Raw genomic sequence first — 19,200 nt, forward strand, 5'->3', positions numbered from 1 at the left:
GCAGACACTGTTTTGTTGTGTGAGAAAATGAGCATGATAAATGAAGAAGAACTTTTTGTAGAAGCCGTGAGAGAGTACTCAATCCACTTTAATGCTTCAGATCCTATCGTTGTAGCTAGCAAAAGTTTCGCAAAACTCCTCCCCCAGCTGTCTCATTGTCACTATGTTAAACCATAGGATCATCATTCAGCTAAGGCTCAACCACCCACCTACTCCCCCTTCCCCCAGGTAAAATTTCCCACTTCAAGTGCTGCCCCCACATGATTCACCGAACCTAGACTAACATAAGTAGAATTCGAAATTCCCACAACACAAATAAATTCAACTCAATTGTTATGAGAGTTATAGTTAATATTTGAAATTTAGCTCCCCAACTAAAAATGTTTAAAAAATATACTATATAGAGGACTTCAAATTACTGTGAATTTAGTTCCATTTCTTCTTTGAAGAAGACTGTGTAGTTATAGTGAAACATGTTCGATTTTGCTAAAATACAATATGATTCTAGCATTTTAAGATATATATGTGTGTGTGTGTGCAATCTGTATATATTATATTTAATCTGTGGTGCAAGAACCCTTTGAGGGATAAGGCCTGCCAGGAAGCTTGTTATTGATGAAGTACAATCAGCAGTTTGAGTCCCATCCCTGAACTCAAGTCCACTAACTGCTATTGCATTCAAATTATTCCCCAATCATCCTCACGGTTCTGGTTAAATGCTTAAATTTTGGAACTTGTCCTGAGGATTGAACTCGGGACTGCTCACACAAAAGGAGAGGAGGGGGATTGGTATGTGGATATTTTGAGAGGCATGTAAACTGACACAGCAGGATCAGGGCAAGATTTTTCCAACTGGAAGCTTTTTCTCATCTGTTGACTCTGACAGTTTATATTGTATCTTAGAATGCATCCTGCACTGTGTTCATGTGGTCTAAGGCGTCATGCTTTGTGATCCTGCTATGGGTCGTGCGCAGGTTCCAGTCTCCTGAAGAGAACATAACAACTTTTCTCTTGAGATTTCGGCCTGTGTATGGAACCAGTGGCCACCCACCATTGTGAGGAAATTGGAGACCTACGAATGAGTAGCGTAACCCGATCATGGAAACCTACAACAAGTAAGGGTTTGTCGTGCTGACCACACGTCACCCCGTAACTGGTTGGTTGATCTCTCACCTCAGCAAGTGGGCGTGAGGCTGGCAGTCATTAGGCAGATCCTGGCCCTCGCAGGCTGTTGCACCATGGGTTATCTTAGAATGCAAGTTCAGTTGGCCAATTGGATCAACTTATGGGCTATACTTAGTTTTATGAATCCACCGTTATTGTTTTCAAAATGGTGGGAAAGCTACTCAAAACAAAATTTGGATATGTTTTTCAGATTTACTGTAATCAAAAAAGCTAGATTTTTTACTCTAAATTAGAATTTTTAGACCAACCAGATCAAAAGACAAGTCCATAGGACAGAACATAGATTCTCCAAATGTATTCTGAAAACAATGATTATTGTATGACTTCAGCCACGCCTTATGTTTGTTGGATGAAGAATGGAGATAAAATTAATTCATAAGGTGCCTTATTAAATACAATAACAGTGTTTTTCACATTGATTAACTCTTTGACTTCCTTTTGAGCAGGTTAAAGTTTGAATATAAACAACAATAGATTCTTCTATTCACTATTTTAATCAAATTTTTTACAGGTCATTTCGCTATACAATTGAATCATACATTTAATTACTCAGAGCATTAGACTTTATGTTTAAATCTATTTTGAGGTTGGCTCTGGGAATCCATTGTCTGCAATGATTTGTGCGTACAAGCGAGATGATTCCTTGGCAGTACGTGGCCTTGCAGGGTCATTGTAGTCCACGGAATACAGCCCATACTTTTCTCTGAAAAAGTGAAACATTTTTTTAAAGCATTGAGTCAGTGTATTTTTGAATAGTGCATCAATACACAAAAATGTAATTTATATCAAAAAATGTGTAAAATACATAATTGAGAAAAGTGATCCCTGTAAGTGCAGAGAAGGTCTGGAGGTAAAGTCTCACCACACATATTTTCACCTCCTTTTTACTCCCTCTTGAGTGTAGGGCTGCTGCTGTTAAGTGGGGGTGATGTATTGCACTGCACAAACCTTGTGCTTTGATTGGTCTCGTGCTTCCAAAATATATACATAATGTTACTGAATAGTTTTTCATTCATTTCTTGTGCAAGCGAAGTCACATTTGATTCAGAATGAAGAGTGATAGAGTTCCATTTATAATACTACTAACTAACTTTGGTAACTAATAGTTCGATGGTATCCCACAGATAGCTGCTCTAGCTTCAAAAGTAGAGTGAAAATGTAGAAACCAGATCAGGCAAGAATATATGGTTCCCTGAAGACCCTCTCTACAAAACTTATTGTAACGCTCATGACTAAAAGTAACGTTCTACTTCTGATGAAAGATCATTCTTGTCTGCCCCTTAAAATTTCTGCTGACAATCTTGGTGGAAAGGAGTATTATTTAGGACAATATTCTCAGTGGGAAAAATTCCACAACCCTTCTGGGGTTTCTGACCAATATTCTGTTTGATCCCCGAATATGTTTCATTATGAATGTCTAAAATGATTCTAATTGTGATTTCAGTGAACACCACCCAGAAAGAGTTTCAAGTTGACAAAACATGAAAGAGAAATAGGTAGAATTAACATCATCATTTATCAAGCTATCTGTAATGGAAAATGTTCGGGGTTCAAACAGCATCGTGGATGAAGTTATGGTGAAATTAAGCACACCATCCTGCTACTTGTGAAAGTCTATCTCACTTTTCCATTTAAGAAATTGAAGTTGACTCCAAGATGATGAATTTAAATATATCTGCCATATTGGTAACATATCTTCGGATAATGTTTCCCTATCCAAATTTACATTTAAACAGGAGTTTCCATACATATGGACCATCCTGTATATTAATAAGAAGTGCAAAGAGGTATGTATGTTACAATGTTAATTTTGCAATTAAAGAGATAAACTTACGTGTAACCTCTCAACCATTCAAAATTGTCGATGGCACTCCATGCTGTGTAGCCTTGAACATTGCAGCCATCCAACTTGACTGCCTTCAGCATTTCGTTGATATAACTCTGTAAAGGCAAGTTACTGTAGTTATGTATTTGCTACTTGTACTTAATTTCTGAACATATTTAGAAATGTTAATTCTATGACAAATAGAACAAGAGATAAAGATCATCATGACCTTGAAGAGTACAGGAGAAAAACCTGTTAAGTCTAATTTTATCGATTTCTGTTGTCGATTGCATTAAATAGCTCCATCAGTGTAGTTTTCCATAATGTAACTCTACAGAAGAAAAACTCAGTAAGTCCTGAGAAATGTGAAAGTTTAAACATGGCATGCAGGGGGAAAATGTGACATCAGGATTCTTACCCAGAATCTTCATTTATCTTGAAAGTTATCACATGTAATCAAGGGTTGTCAGGTTTGATTCCCAGTGGAGACATATTGAACAGTAGTTCACATTACACTTTAAACTGTAGTACTCGCCTTAAAACAAACTTTTGAAAGTAATCTCATGACAACTTTTGATCACTCTTTCATCTAATTTAGATTTTAAATCTTTCTCAAGAGCTGTACTGTCCATATCAGTTATTATTTGATATTCTATAATAAATTGTTATCTCGACTGTTCTCATAGTTTGATTTATTTGTTTCATTATCTTAGCACTGTCTATGGTTGTATTGGAAACTGTTATTGATTTCAATTTAGATAAGAAGAATGAAAGAACTTACTCTGTAGTAGTCAACTCTTCCAGTATCATTGAGTTCTCCTCTGTCAGAAAAGCCACTCTCGGTCACGAAAACAGGTGGGTTGTTGTACTCTGTCTTGATCCAGTTCAGGATCTTACGGAATCCCCAAGGAACAACCTGAAAGAGAAAAGTCTTTTAGCTATTCTTTCAATGAACATGGAATTTATGCCTTGAAATCAATCTACAATTGTAGTTACCTAGTTTAACTACATATGTATTCATGGGAAGGGGGAGAGGTCAAATGTGATTGATTCTTGTGTCCAAATTATTTATGTGAAATGAGAATTTCCAATAGGGTCAGTTGTAAGTTATAGGGGTCTGAACTACCTGCCACCCTGCTAGTCTACTATGTCAACAATCACATCATATGAATCATGTGAATTAAAATTTTCTGTTTGGATTCACTTGTTAGGAATAGTGTGACAGCTTTCTCTTCTCTTTAGCTGTCTGTCTCCTGTCTGCACTGACTCTCTCTCTCTCTCTCTCTCTCTCTCTCTCACACACACACACACGCACGCACACAGTGTGTGTGTCCCATTTGTTTACATTTGGATTGTTATGTGTAACATTATCAATCAATGTAATAAAAAACATTACAAATAAAAAAGCACATTTACCTAATTCAATTCACTTCATGGAATTGTTTCATGTCCCAGGTTTGATACCCAGTAGAGGCACATTGCACAGTCATTCAGATCACACTTTAAACTGTAGGTCCAGTCCCATTTAGTCTTTTTGTGCATAAAGCGGACTTGAAGCAGCAAATCAATTCAATTGTTTCATCATATTCTCCTGTTGTTACCACTGAGACAAACTTGAATTTTCATATTCAAATATACGTATTTCTTCATTCAAATCAGTCACAAAATTTCCAACAATGCCTAAATGACTTGTGCCTGCCTGCATGCATGGTGAAATGGTTAGAGTAATGTGCTACAAAGCCAGAGGTTACAAGTTTAATCCCTGGCCAGGTATGGATGAATCGTTGCATGATTTGGGTTTGTCCCATCATCACTTCATTAGCTCTCATTCATCCTCATCATCACAATTAACACAAGGCAGAAAAACTACATAAAATAATCAAAATAGATATTTGTGAAGAGAGACATTCATGGCCATCGGTCAAACTTGGATGAGTGTGTATGTGACTGGTAAGGTTGTAGATCCACCAATAGCTGACAAGCTTCTACAAGAATAGAATTGCCCTTCTTATCTCCCAGTGGGATAAATGTCTTAACAGTTATGGAGATTAATTGTGAGGTAATTCATTTTCAATTAAACTTTTTGGTGACTGGCCCATTTTCATTTGACTGCCCCTTATAAATAAATTTCAGTAAATCATAACAGTTTAGGCAGACAATATCTTGCCTATTAATAAAAGAAAGAGTTTCTATTAGTTGCTAAAATCATTCTAAAACTACATGGCATTAAGAAAACATTTACTTTAAAAATTAACAAGAAACTTCACTTTAGTCAAACTAAAAATAAATGTCTGATGAAGGGAGCGTGTGTTCTCCTGAAACGTCACAATGAAAAACTGTGTTTTTATGCTTGTAATAACCGTAGTCTACAAGATAAATAATTCACTGAATAGCTTTCATTATTTATTATGACCAAATCAAAATGAATAGTAATTCCCCTACAGCTGCATCTGTTACTGAATAATCAGTTTGTATAGTGTGCGCAGAGTGCCACATTCATCTGAAGACTTACTGCTTTGAATAACTATACTAATATATATTACATAAATTCACAATGGATGATATTCAACGTGATGTCATCATGCAGTGCACTTTGGTAGGAAACAGCATGAAGTCGGGCAAACAGATTCACACATGTTAAGGAAAGTGTATGATAAACTTTCTTAAAGTGAGAAATTTGTGATATTTTATACGTACACGTTCCTCTATCATCATGATAGTCATACTATGTATCACTTTGACAAAGATCATATGCACAATGCTTACCTGGCATATTTTCAACACAGGATCTGAACTGAAATATGGTGGTGGAGTGTGATTTTGCACAATGAATTGTGGGAGAAGTTGTTCGCTGAATATCATTCATTTAGTTAATGAGTACAGTGGAACCTCGATTTTACGTTTCTCAGGGGACTAAGCTGAGAAAACTTAAAATGCGGGAAAATGTAACATTGAGGAACGTATAATCAGGGTTTCACTGTAATTAACGAGTGTGGAAGATTAAAGGTACTGCTCACCCTAAGCCAGGAAGCTGCGGATTCTGGCCATGAATCATCAAAACTCTGGACGTTCGTCTGATCCCTTTCCCAAGATGGATTTGGTCCTCCTATTCCTGCTTGAGCATAGTTTGTTGTGTAGTGGTTGAGACCGATGAAGTCATGTGTTCCTGACATAGAATGTGTAGATTATTATTATTATTGTTATTATTATTAATAACAATTGAAAATAGTTAACACTTGTCATACAAAATGAAATGGTTGTTATTCTCAGCCTGGCTATATTTTTATGTTAGAATGAAAGGTGGCCATGGATGCTGCAATGATGCCCTTATGTTTAAAAATATGACACACCTATTAGTGTTGGAAATAATGAAGGGTAGTAGGTGTTGAGATTATTGGGTGGCTATGTTAATTTTCATAATCATGACTGATAGATACGTCCAAATTGCTGCCACAGTTACAGAAGTGTTAACAGATAAGTTGCTTCGAATTTAGTGTGACCAACAGAGCCATGCCTAGAAATTTCTCTGCCTACAGCAAGAATAGAATTTGTGCCATGTGCACTGAACTTGCTAATCAACCTCCTCATTCTCCTTATTATCCTAACTTACACTTCTCTTTAATATTCACTCACAAGCAACTTCCCTATTCTATAAGGTATCAATAGGATCAAGCTGATTCACTCCTCAATAATGAAATTATTTGATTCTTAATTCTGGCATAGTTCACCATGAAAAAAGGCTCAATATGCATACCTAGGTATGTGTCATTATTTGTTTCTCTTTTCAGTAGAGTAATTTACAATTCGTTACTATTCAGTACAGTTATTATGCTATACATACAATTGTTAATATGGACAGCCAATGGCAAAGAATAATTGGAGGCAAATCGCCCATCACTATTTTATCATTCTTTTTTCTTCTACACCCTGAGTTGTTTTAAGGAATGGAATTACGTTGTCCTCTGCTTATTGAAATTTTTATTTCAATTCATGATCATCACACTGATTGAATGAAAATGATTATGGACATAAACGGATCTAGAATATTTTCTAGGAGGGACACAGATTATGCTGTACGCATATTATAGCAACACATCGTAACACTGCAAATACATATAATGTGAAAATGTTTCTCCACGCTGACGCAACCTCATATATAAATGTGTGAGTATGTGTGTGTGTGTGTGCATGCCACGACAATTACAAGGGCTTCTTTAAGATCAATTTGTAGTCAGATAAACTAATCAGAACTGAGAACCTTCAAAGTACAAGCTGGACTTCCACCAGGATATGAACCCAGGACCCTTTGAGTATATGGTGATAACATTAGCAGATTTTTGTAGTTCTTAGTTATTTCTATTAACAATGATTACAAAAAGGGGATAAGCTTGAGAATTCATGAGGTGAAACTGCCTTAAACATGAGAAATATTTATCTCTCACTTTGTGTCCATTATTTAATGTTATTGCCTTATAACCAAAAAATCCTAGATTTGATTTCTGGTGTCAACTTATTTAAGTGACTACTGGATTCTTTCACTGTCTGAAAATGGATAGATCGAAGATTGTTTGTTGTAATAGAATGCTATCAATATTTTTTTTTAAAATACTTAGTTTTCCATTTTTGGAGGGGCATGTACCCCTGTGCCCCTCCTGCTATATCTGCCAGTGTTTATGGACAATTTTGCTATTGGGTATGCAATATGATTAATATTTATAATAGAACTACTTTGTATAAATGATGCAGATATGCTTCAAATATAATAGAACATGATAACAAAGTATTATTATCTCATAAATGTAAATAAATACTGAGAATATTTGTATTCCCTTAATGCAGCTGTAGTATATATCTTCATGAACACTTCATCAAAATTCCAAACACTTATTTTCCAATTCTGGCCATCGCTCAGTACTGTATTTGTCAATGATTTGATTTGAATTGAATTTAAAATTTTGGGTGTGTCAGCACTTAGGCTATTTTGCACCTGTCACATTATACGGGGGCCTGCCCCTTACCATTACAAATAACAACTCTAACGTTGCATAACTAAAAATCTTAAAATATTCTGACCTGTTAAAAGCTGAGGCTGTAAGCGGGAACTCAGCACTCACAAGGACAAAAAACAGGACACCACACACAAAATTATACTGGCCATAGTGCCAGTCGCAGAGCCTCCTTCATCTGCAAAATGCAGTCCAGGGTGTACTGTGTGGAAGTGATTTTGACTTTTGAGTGCCTACGTGGAAGGTACCCCTTATACCCCTATATTTGTCAATGAACTTTCTCACTGTTGGTGAAGTAATGGTATGCAATATTTGTTTTTATGTTATAATTGCAAATATAATTACAAGGCAATAAGAAGAAGTTTGGATTTATTTCTTTGCAAACTGAATATAATATTAATTTAATAAGACACTGGTATTTTGATGTTTACTTTTTTCCTCCTCTTGCTTTCCCAACAATTTGTCAGCTATGATGGGAGACGACGACAGTGTCTTAGCCAACGTTTTTAGTTTTTTGAGAAGAACAGGACTCTTCCATTGTTTTTTAGGTAGTTTTTAAATTATCTCTACAACTTGCATTTTTAACCTTTCTCCCCGATGGCGCAGTGGTAGCATCGTAGCCTTGTAATCAAGGGGTCCCGGGTTCGATTCCCAGTGGAGGCACATAGTGGTTCGGATCCCACTTTAAACTGTAGGTCCAGTCCCGATTAGCCTTCCTGTGCAAAAAGTGGACTTAAAACACCAACTCAATCAATCAAACCTTTCTCAAGAGACTTTTTACACCCCTTTTTAACCCAAAAGGTAAGAGTTTTAGATAAGCGGATTTTTCCCTGTATACATTGAAGAGTTCAAAATGGCCATGCTTGTGAACAGACTCAAAACTTCTAAATCAATCAATCATATTTGTGCTATAATCTAAGTTACTGTTTACCTCTAACGGATTCTATTTGCTCAGGAGTGAATACTGGAAGCCTTGATCTGTTCCTTCCTTCTTCTGCACTATATTGGTCTATGAGTTCTCTCATTATTGGGGGATAATCTCCCTCCTCTGTATATATTGAATGGGCAAACCAACCAAACTGAAATAAACAATAAACGTATCATGCCGGGGGCCAATATGTATGTGTGTTGTTTCAATGATGTTGAAATACTGAATTTCTTTAATTATAACCCCTTTCAAAATGAGACAATATGAAAAGAAATATGGCCTGCTACACTAAATTGAACCATGAAATAGCAAATATTCATATTGGCTGTAAATAGTTGCCTCTTTCACTTGGGATATTTACTGTACTCTCTGGTTCATATATATATATATATATATATATATATAATGAATGACCAAATCCAGTTTCATATGGTATTGAAATATTTTCACAATAGAATCCAATTTACACTAAGTCTAGACTAATTTATTGTAAAAATTGTCTTCAAAATTCAAGACTAAATTCATTTACTCAACTAAAGTTTAATTTACTGTCCTAATATACTAATCAGACACATCACTTTTTGTTAGCCTTATGAATATTGCTTATAATTTGCTGCATATGGATACATTAACAAAAAATGAAAAGTTTGTATGGAAATATTTTGAGTGTAGACTGAATGAACCTTTGTTTTGATCAGATGTTAAATATGCTGATGTGGATCTTGCATCACTAGCATACATTTTCCAAATATATGTAATGCTTCATTTCAACTTTACAGTATCTTCAACACACTTGAACAAGGTTCTGAATTTGGTTCTGGCCCTCTTTCCAGACTAACAGTATCTGAGAATACACATACAAAAGGGAAAACAATACAATTCTCTCAAAATAATCAGGAGCAGCACAATTTTTGGTGACATTTCAACTTTGTCTTCTACAAGATTCTGTACTTGGTTCACTTTTTTGTTCACTATTGGCAAGTTAGTGAAATTGAACTGTAGAAATATACTTGATATGTTTCTACTGCTGTCTTCATTCCATTCATTACAATTTAGTGTCACTTTACTAGTTTTAATGTCTCTCAGAGTCTCTTAACAAATCATACATAGCAAAATGAACAATTACCCTGAACTGAATAGCATTTTCAGCAGCCTGAAGGTCCTCTGTGGAATTCGTTTTTGGTTCATACCAGGCAGTATCCAATGTGATGCCCACCTGACCTGAAATTTGTGAGAGATCAATTGAATATTGCTATAGTTTCTTCTTCTGGAAGTGATGTACTCTAGCATCCAAACATATATACAGAAAGATATTTCAGGAGGTGTCTTACTTCATGAGTAAAAGACATTTGTTTCACATAAAATGATGATAAGAAGAAGAATACATTGTAAAAATATATATGGAACCATAAGACAAGATGAAACAAAATGGAAATATAATTATTCTACATTACGATGCATATTTAAGTAGTGGAAGTAAAAACCACTAAAATGTTGTACACAAACAGTTTTTCTAAGAAGTGAAAAATAATTAATCTCATAAATAGAAAAATGTAAGGTTTGCAGGATAATTCTAACTGAAAAATTGCATTCCTGAGGAAGTAATAATTTTTCTTTCTATGTGTAATGAGTCCAGATATTATTCAATCTGATATATTAGGTTTATCGTAATAAATATAAAATTTTGTAAAGTATCCTAATTCTGTCCAGACGTAAGAGTAGAAGAAATATTCAGTAACTCGAAGAAATTATGTTATAAATATTTTCAATAATTAAAAACTAGTGTCAAGCAAGTGAAAATAAAGATTTTTTCTCAAAGTAGTATTTACAAATAATTAATATACAAAAAACGAAGTAGATTATAAGTAAAGATTAAAATAGAAAATGTCAAAAGTTCACGTTATACCTGGAGAATAATATTCTGTAGCTTGATGTGAAGTAACACAGAGGCAAGGATGTATTTAAAGGGGAGGGTTGCCCCCTTGAAAGACTTACCAAGTACTAAAATTAAATAATGATATTGTTGTTTAGCATTTGTTGTATAATCGATGGTTATTAATTTCCTCTGAACTTATTGGAAGGCAAGGGTTATATTGGTATCATTGGGCTTTGAAGGACAGTACCAAAGATTCATGCTTGCACGCTACTACTTAATTATGATAATATCCATAATATATAAATCAGGAACTTTACTTTTCACCAGCTGATCTAACATCCTTTTTTGTTATTCAATAAATATTGAATTCTTCATCTATTTTACACATCTAGGGCACTTGTTTTTATGCAAATTATGCCGATCTTAACTACAGGTAAGCTAGATACTGAATACATGTTGTTACATATGTATTCTTGTACTGTCTTTTTACCTATTTGTGTAATAATAATAATATAATATTAATTAATTTATATATTTTAATTATTTTAATTTAAACACCATTATTATTATTATTATTATTATTATTATTATTATTATTATTATTATTATTATTATTACTATTCCTGAGATACTTTGTTCAGACCCCCTCCCGAAAAATATATTTCTAAATATGTGCCTGCACAGAGGTACACTTCGCAACATCTTATTTGACCGCCCCGAAAGAATTCTAAGTCCCGAAATCGTAAACTTAGCAACATTGCACTTCAGCTCCAGGTGAGAGTAGCCAACTTTGAGTAGGTCCTTCCACTAGATGAAAAACGCTGCGGTGATAGGTTTTCAATTTAACACTTTCCATGAACTTAGAAACTATAAACCTCTATTATAATAGGCAATCAAACAGAAATAATAAATTGGAAAAAGAACCTTGAAGGATATTTACGATTCTGCTTGCTCGACTTGAAATTTGGGGGGTTTGAAACACTGAATAGAGTTTTTCTCCACCTGGAGGAAATTGAAATCACGTTTGTGCAGAAAGAAGCAAATTTGTGAGGAGTTTATGTGACATTTTATTTACAATACCTTGCATAATATCGAATAGTTCTCAAAAACATATATTTTGCACGACTTGTCGAGAAAATGTGCTTGAAACACAGGAAGGTGGGAGTCTTCATAAACGTCAACATGTTTTTAAGGGTATAGCGTCATGAAGTTAACGTAGAGCAGTTGGTTAGGCGCTGCTATCCATATTTTTCATCAAGCGTGAAAGGTAGCGGGTTCAAATCCCACCCTCTCCTCTTTCTTTTTTTTCTTTTTTTGTTTGCTGAACAGATACCGTTGATATTAGAATATTTAAAAAATGAATCCGATGCACACTTGAGGGACGTCCCTTCTGCACATATTTCCCCTTAGAAGTTGGAGATTTCCAGGATTTAAAGTTAAAACTTTTCTTTCTTAGTTATTGTTCATATGTTGTGTTAACACACACATCATGATTAATTCACAAATCACATATATGTATTCAGGATGCAAAATGTAATGTTATTTAAGTTATGTATTGTTTGTTCTTCACTGACACCTAAAATATTGATTATTTGATTTCGATATACTGAAGAAAGATATACAAAGATATACTATTTCCTTTCACCTCGTGAAATACAGAGACCAATGTTAACTTCTTAGCACGGTGGATAAACTTTATACCCAACGATATACTCCTGAAAAAAATCCTGCCTAGGTGGAGAATCGAACCTACGACCTCCCTCATAACAACCAAGCATGCTACCTCTTCTCCAGGTAGCTCATGTTAAAATTTGCTACCAGTTTGAAGAAACCAATTCACACATAATGTCATATCTATAATTTCCTCATGGCAATTTTCATGAGGGAACGAATTCAGATAAAATCGAGAAACGCTGAAAGGGAAAAATGTTGAACATATCTATTGTCGTTTTGTCAAATTTTGTAAATTGTGAAAAATTTCCGTGTTTTGAGAAGTATTTTGTTGTTTGTTTAAAGTAGGAACAGGAGAGCGAAAAGGACCAGACCCCGTTTGAAAAGAAACTTCAGCTTTTTTCCAAAGACTGTATGAAAAGAGAGAGGAACGTATGAAATATAAAATATGTGTGTAATTAAAACAATGGAAATCTTGAAAGATAATACTAACGAACTTCAAACTATGAAAAATATATTTTCATGGTGGAAAACTCCAAGTCATTTTCGAAATATGAACTTGATGTTTTTCTATATTATGAAGTGGAGATATGGGACGATAGGATCCCTCAGCAAGAAAATTTTAAGTAAGCTAACTCCAACATTTTCAATGGTCATAATTACTAATTAGGTCCGGAAGTTGATGAAATATCAACTTTTTTTCTGACCCTTAAAAACAATGCTAAACCTGATATCATGTCCGTTTCCCTTCAGTTAGAGCCGGAAAACACTTTCTATTTTACATTTTTGTTTGCATTTTTCGGCCTTTTTTGGCTTTTAATTTATTTGTCAGTATTTTTAACAGTTTTTGTTGCATTTTTACTTATTTTCTGAGGTTTATTTTTCTCCTCCCCTGTTGTGTGCATTTTAAATGCATTTACTACTAAAACATACATATTTAGATTTCTTGACATGGCCCTTTTAGCAAATTCACCATGAATCGAAAATACGGTCAATGGAAAAGCATAATATTATTCGTAACTGAAATGTTTGGCAATGGATTAAAATACTTTGTGTGAAGATCTACTTTGAGGTTCTTTTTCTGGACACAATTATCGATTTAATCTGTAGTTTTAAAGTAAAATTAGTCACAATATTAAATGCAATTATACTCTGGTGTACGCAAAGCAGAACTGTATTTTCGGATGCTGGCCGACTACAGTATCATAGAAGGAGATAAATTAGTTGATTTGGTGTTTTAAGTCATCTTTATGCATAGTAAGGCTAATCGGGACTGGACCTACAGTTTAAAGTGGGATCCGAACCGAGTGCATAAAATAACGTGAACCGTGTGGTTAGGGGGATCGTTTGTTTATGGAATGGAAGGTCATAGGTTCAAACCTACTTCTTTGCAAAATCTTTATCGGGAAGTAAACGGCTTTGGACGAGAATGCTTATCTACGTTTCTTGGATATTTCCGTTCATATTTATGCGATTTATGTCCAGCATTTCCGGATGCAGAAAGTTGACATGTAAGTTCTTAATATGTGTTAACTTATAACAGCTGAATGAAAGGAAAAGTATTTCCTAAAATTCTGCCAATCACTGAAAGATTAAAATCATTAGTAGAAACATTACTTGAAGCATGGTGGCGACGATTATGGAGTGTGGAGGGGCACATGACCCAGCACTATGCTAAACATTATCTACCAAGGGAAAGAAACTGTCCTTGCCCTCCCCCTCCCCACCTTGCTCCATCAGTTTTGATACCCAATCGCCGCCACTGAGCATGCATCGCATAAATATTTACAGTAATATCATATAATATTATATTACGTTATAAGAACACTTCGTACTCGGTAAATAAAAAGGAAAAAATAATAAGGAAAGGGTGGGATTTGAACCTACGATGTTTCGATCTTGACGAAAACAGTAAAAAAAAAAAAAGGGAAATTCCTGTCATCTAACCAACTACTCTAGTAGATTGCTAACTGAAACCTCAGTAAAACACGTTAATCTCAGTTGAAGCAACATTGTGCCGGAGTTTCGAACCATTTTTTGCCAAGAACCAAGGAAAAAACACACTTTGCAGAATCATTTGGCGTTGTGCAAGGTATCTTTACTAAACATTTCGCATAAAATCATCATAAATTTGCCTTCTTGCATTCAAATGTAACCGCAATTCTTTCCAGGTGGATGAAAACCTGTTCAGTGTTTCACAATGCACATACATTTTCCTGCCTCCCCGATGGCGCAGTGGTAGCGTCGTCGCCTTGTAATCAAGGGGTCACGGGTTCGATACCCGGTGGAGGCACAAGTGGTTCGGATCCCACTTTAAACTGTAGGTCCAGTCCCGATTAGCCTTACTGTGCATAAAGTGGACTTAAAACCCCAAATCAATCAATCAATCAAACATACATTTTCCTATTTTCAAATTCAGAACGAAGAATCTTGAAATATTTTCAACATTCGTATTTCTACTTAACATTTTTTTGTCTACTGATATATTTTATTACTGCTTTAGGGTATCTTTACTTTATGGAATGTGAAAGAATGAACAAGAGCGTTTTCATTCAGGAAGAAGAAATGTTGCAAAGTTGGCTACCCTTAGTTGGCTCTGAAGCGCTATGCTGCCAAATTTACGAATTCCGGACTTCGAAATTTTTCAGGGGGGTCAAATATGATGTTTCGAAGTGTACTATGAGGTTTTTAATTCCAAACTATAGTCTTACCTTGCTGCGAAGCTCTGAATTCCTCATCATAAATATGATAGGCCTTAGCATGTGAAAGGATACTTGTGTGAGCACATAGATATTCACCAATGCCATGTGCATTAATTCCTGGTGCATTTCCTCCTTGATCATAGCCCAAAATACACTGTGTCCATGGTTCATTGAATGTTAGCCAGTGTTTCACCTACACAGGAAGAAAAATTAAGTATATGAGTTAATGTTATTCATAGTTATATTCTTTGTCTAATGGCATCCAAATTTTTGAAATTATACAGATCCTTGTTGAAAACAGAAGAAAAAAATTGCTGAGGGCAAACATTGACAGACACTTAAACTCAGCTGAATAGAAAGCAGCTGATCGCCTTCTACTGATATTAGGAAAAATGATATTTCATGGGAGTTGTTGCAAAATTCGAAATAAGAACTTCACAATACATGCACTTGAATTTTAATGGTGTCAGATATTTAAACAAATATTGCCACCATTGAATGCAGGATAGAGACAGAAAACATGCAAGGGGATGATTAAAGAGGATAAAAGTTGTAACATAAGATTTTTTGGGAGAGGAGCAAAATGCTGTTTTAAATTGAAATTTTATGTGCGAAATATGCATAAAATTTTAGGTTGACATTCATTTTCCAGTGCAGAAATAGTACCCTTGTCACTCCTGTAGACATCCATGCTCCTTTCTTGATTTTTTTTCTTAAAACCTTTTGGATGCAAATGTGCTGAAATATATCAACACCAATCTCAATTACATTTCCACTTGTTCTCTAGTACATGAGTTTTCCTATTCTGGCATTTTCTTCAGTAACACCTGCAAGGACTGAAATCCTCAAAGGCTATCTCAAATAGTGTGAGAGAGTGTGTGAGTCTCTCACTCTCTCACTCTCTCTCTCTCTCACACACACACTCACAGTAAAACTTTTATAATCATCATCAAATATTTGAATAACATCAATATTAATGCAAACACATGTTTTTCAGCTTCATCTCTATTTTTCACAGGGCAGTGTGGTCACTGCTTTTAGTTTTAGTTCCCTTCTCGTAATTCTGCATTAGTCTAAAGAGACAAGAGGATACCCAAAGGTATAATATTTCTCATGTGAACAAAATATTTTGTGGTAACCACCTGTAGTCACAAAACCAACTCCATGCTCCTGTAGCATGCCCGTCAATTTCATAAGAGTAGTTATGACTTCTCTGTTTGACCAGTCTGTCTACATATTATCATCTTTCATGTATAATATTATTTTCTTTAGGAAATACTGTCCAAATGGGAAATTTTAACTCCCATCAATTCCTCAAATAAAACCAAAACAATAACTTAATCCTAAGAATATAATATCAAACCATAATTCAGAGGATACATATTACAAAGAAAATTACATTCTTGCATTGTAATTGTTTGTATCACTTCAGTGGAAATATTCTAATATTATGATTGGTTGTTTGGTTGATTTAGTGTTTTAAGTCCACTTTATGCACGACCCCTTGATTACAAGGTGATGACGCTACCATTGCGCCATCAGGGAGGCCCCTCTAATATTACGAAGTGAAATTTCCTAAGTCAAGGCCCTCTCCTCTCTTTCCTTGTGCCAGCCCAACACACATGCACACTCTTTCATTGCAATATTCTATCCATCCAAGTATTTCAAATCTGATTCCTGATTTTTGTTCTTGAGTTTAATTCCTTGTATTGACTGGAATGTGAATGAATATAATTTACCAGATTTTGTTGTGAAATATGAAACTTTAACCTCAGTCAGGTTTGGTTAAAATTGAATGAAAGTCGTGATTATTTCCTGCAGAAATTAGGGATTAAGATCCAACTTTTGCACAGTATATTCTTTAAATTTCCAATGTTTTGTCAGTACACTACTGTGCATTTAAAAAAAAAACAAAAAAAAACAATTGTTTGCCTAATTCCAAAATTTAGTACACACACCACTGATAATGCTACCTAAAGCTACCTAAATAAATAATTGCAAATTATTAAATATAAATTGTCACTCACTCTGTCTCCAAATTCTCTGAAGGCAAGTCTAGCATATTCTCCATAGTAGTCAACTATGACTGGACTTGTCAGTCCTCCAATGTCCTGTAGCTGCTGTGGCAGATCCCAATGATAAAGAGTTACCTAAAACATTATGCATAAATGTCAGACAAAACTATTATATTCTTACATAAAACAAGAAGGTAAAATATAAGCAATAACTTTTACCAAGCTTGAAAAGAAAACATTATATAATTACCGTATTTTTCATACACATTTTTGAGGAAAAAGCTTTATCACTGAATTTATAATTAATTTACAGTATTTCAATATAAAGTAATATGTATGTCTACTTTCAACAAATAACTTAACTAGGAAAGAATACATTTTAATTTTCTTCGTCACATACCAAAAGGAAGCAAGAAAGATATTGTCTAATTTTCTAATTCAGAACAGAGAAAGTTTCCAGAAATGAAGGTAATCAAAAACTGACTATCGACTTATAAGACACACCCTACTTTTCAGACCTATTTTTAAAGAAAAAAAGTGTCTTAATCACCGGCAAATAGGTTAATTATGAAACTTTTTTGTATATATTTTTCTTCAGTAAATGAAATATATGCAATATCTCTAGCTGGAAATTTATACTCAAAATGGGCTTTCATGTGATCATGTCAGTTATTTATAAGAAGGATATCACTTTACAATGGTAGTGGCTTCTTGTTTTCAGCAGCAAACAATCCCGTTTTACCTTTCTATATTATAAATTGTTATACAAAAAAGGACAGGAAGATTGACCAGAATCAGCAATAATCTTTCCCTCTCGCCCATTTCACCCTTTGCCATACATCTGATCATTGAAATCTGAAAATATAAGTCCATATCTTACATTCCTCACTTGCTGATAATCATCATATCACTGTATCAAATACAATTGAGAGAAAATTGAATCCAAGTTAACAAATTTAACAATAAATAGAACTTACAAATGGAATAATATCATTCTCTATCAACAGATTGATAAGATTGTTGTAGTATGCAATGCCAGCTTCGTTGATGACATCAGTGTCACCTGTTGGCAAAAGTCTTGTCCAAGACAGTGAGAATCTGTAGAAATGTACCTGGAAATAAAACGATTTATCGTAGAAGGATTTACAGAAAAATCATGTACTTGCATATATCATGCGAAAACAACAAACAAATATTTAGGTATTGAATAATAACATCCACACTTTGTTGACTTTATTTCCTGATATTTTGTTTTGTTTTTTCAGGAGGTAAACTCGTAGTGGGGTCGGAAAACCGGAAAATATTTCACTTCTGGCAGATAACGTGCCCTTTTGGGGGGCAGATACTACATTAATACCCAAACCTAAAATGCACCAGACACCAAGTTTTTAAGCCCTCCTTTGTCTGCAATGCAGTCATGACCAAGATTCTATTCCTGTTCATTGCAGTTATTTATCATTCATGACATATTATTTCCACCTAATTTGCAGTTTATAACTGTATTATCATAATAAGAAATCAAAAAGACCCACTTTATCAAATATTATTAGATATGGTGGCCAATATGGTCTGGGTCGTTTTAGGTTCAGGAATTAATGTAGTATCCGCCCCCCCCCCCCCAAAGGTCACATTCTCCGCCGGAAGTGAAATATTCTTCCACTTTTTCATGCTTTCCAACCGCACTATCGATGTTAATTGGTTTTCACTTCCTGGCCTTAACATACAGTGAACTGGATATGCTATTTCTTGTTACTAATCAAGTCATAAGTATGTATAATTGATTTATACAATAAGCCAGTGCTTAAAGTGGGAACATGCCATCCCCTAGCTAGGAAACTTTAAAAAAAATCACCCCCCCCCAACTTTCTCGTTGTCATCATGTTAATTCATGCAAGCATACAAAATTTGGCCAAATATATCTCTACTTGTATATGCCTGAAACAGTAGTAAATAATGAAACTTATATAATAGAAATGAAGTATTCAAAAACAG

The 19,200-nt window shown here is 34.6% G+C and overlaps 1 pseudogene across 1 annotated transcript in view; it reads right to left on the reverse strand.

Annotated features, from left to right (window-relative positions):
- Window positions 1-1,727: 1,727 nt before the first annotated feature.
- LOC146000019 (myrosinase 1-like) overlaps window positions 1,728-19,200 on the reverse strand; it is a 34,515-nt pseudogene continuing 17,042 nt past the window's right edge. The window contains exons 3-11 of the transcript XR_014443456.1: window positions 18,186-18,320; window positions 17,221-17,343; window positions 15,203-15,386; window positions 10,071-10,165; window positions 8,948-9,095; window positions 6,028-6,176; window positions 3,792-3,926; window positions 3,020-3,126; window positions 1,728-1,888 (exon numbers count right to left, since the gene is read on the reverse strand). The product of XR_014443456.1 is annotated as a myrosinase 1-like (transcript). The remainder of the gene's footprint in view (window positions 1,889-3,019; window positions 3,127-3,791; window positions 3,927-6,027; window positions 6,177-8,947; window positions 9,096-10,070; window positions 10,166-15,202; window positions 15,387-17,220; window positions 17,344-18,185; window positions 18,321-19,200) is intronic.

Source organism: Lepisma saccharinum, chromosome 16, assembly GCF_977018435.1.
Source record: "Lepisma saccharinum chromosome 16, izLepSacc3.1, whole genome shotgun sequence".
Taxonomy (NCBI): domain Eukaryota; kingdom Metazoa; phylum Arthropoda; class Insecta; order Zygentoma; family Lepismatidae; genus Lepisma; species Lepisma saccharinum.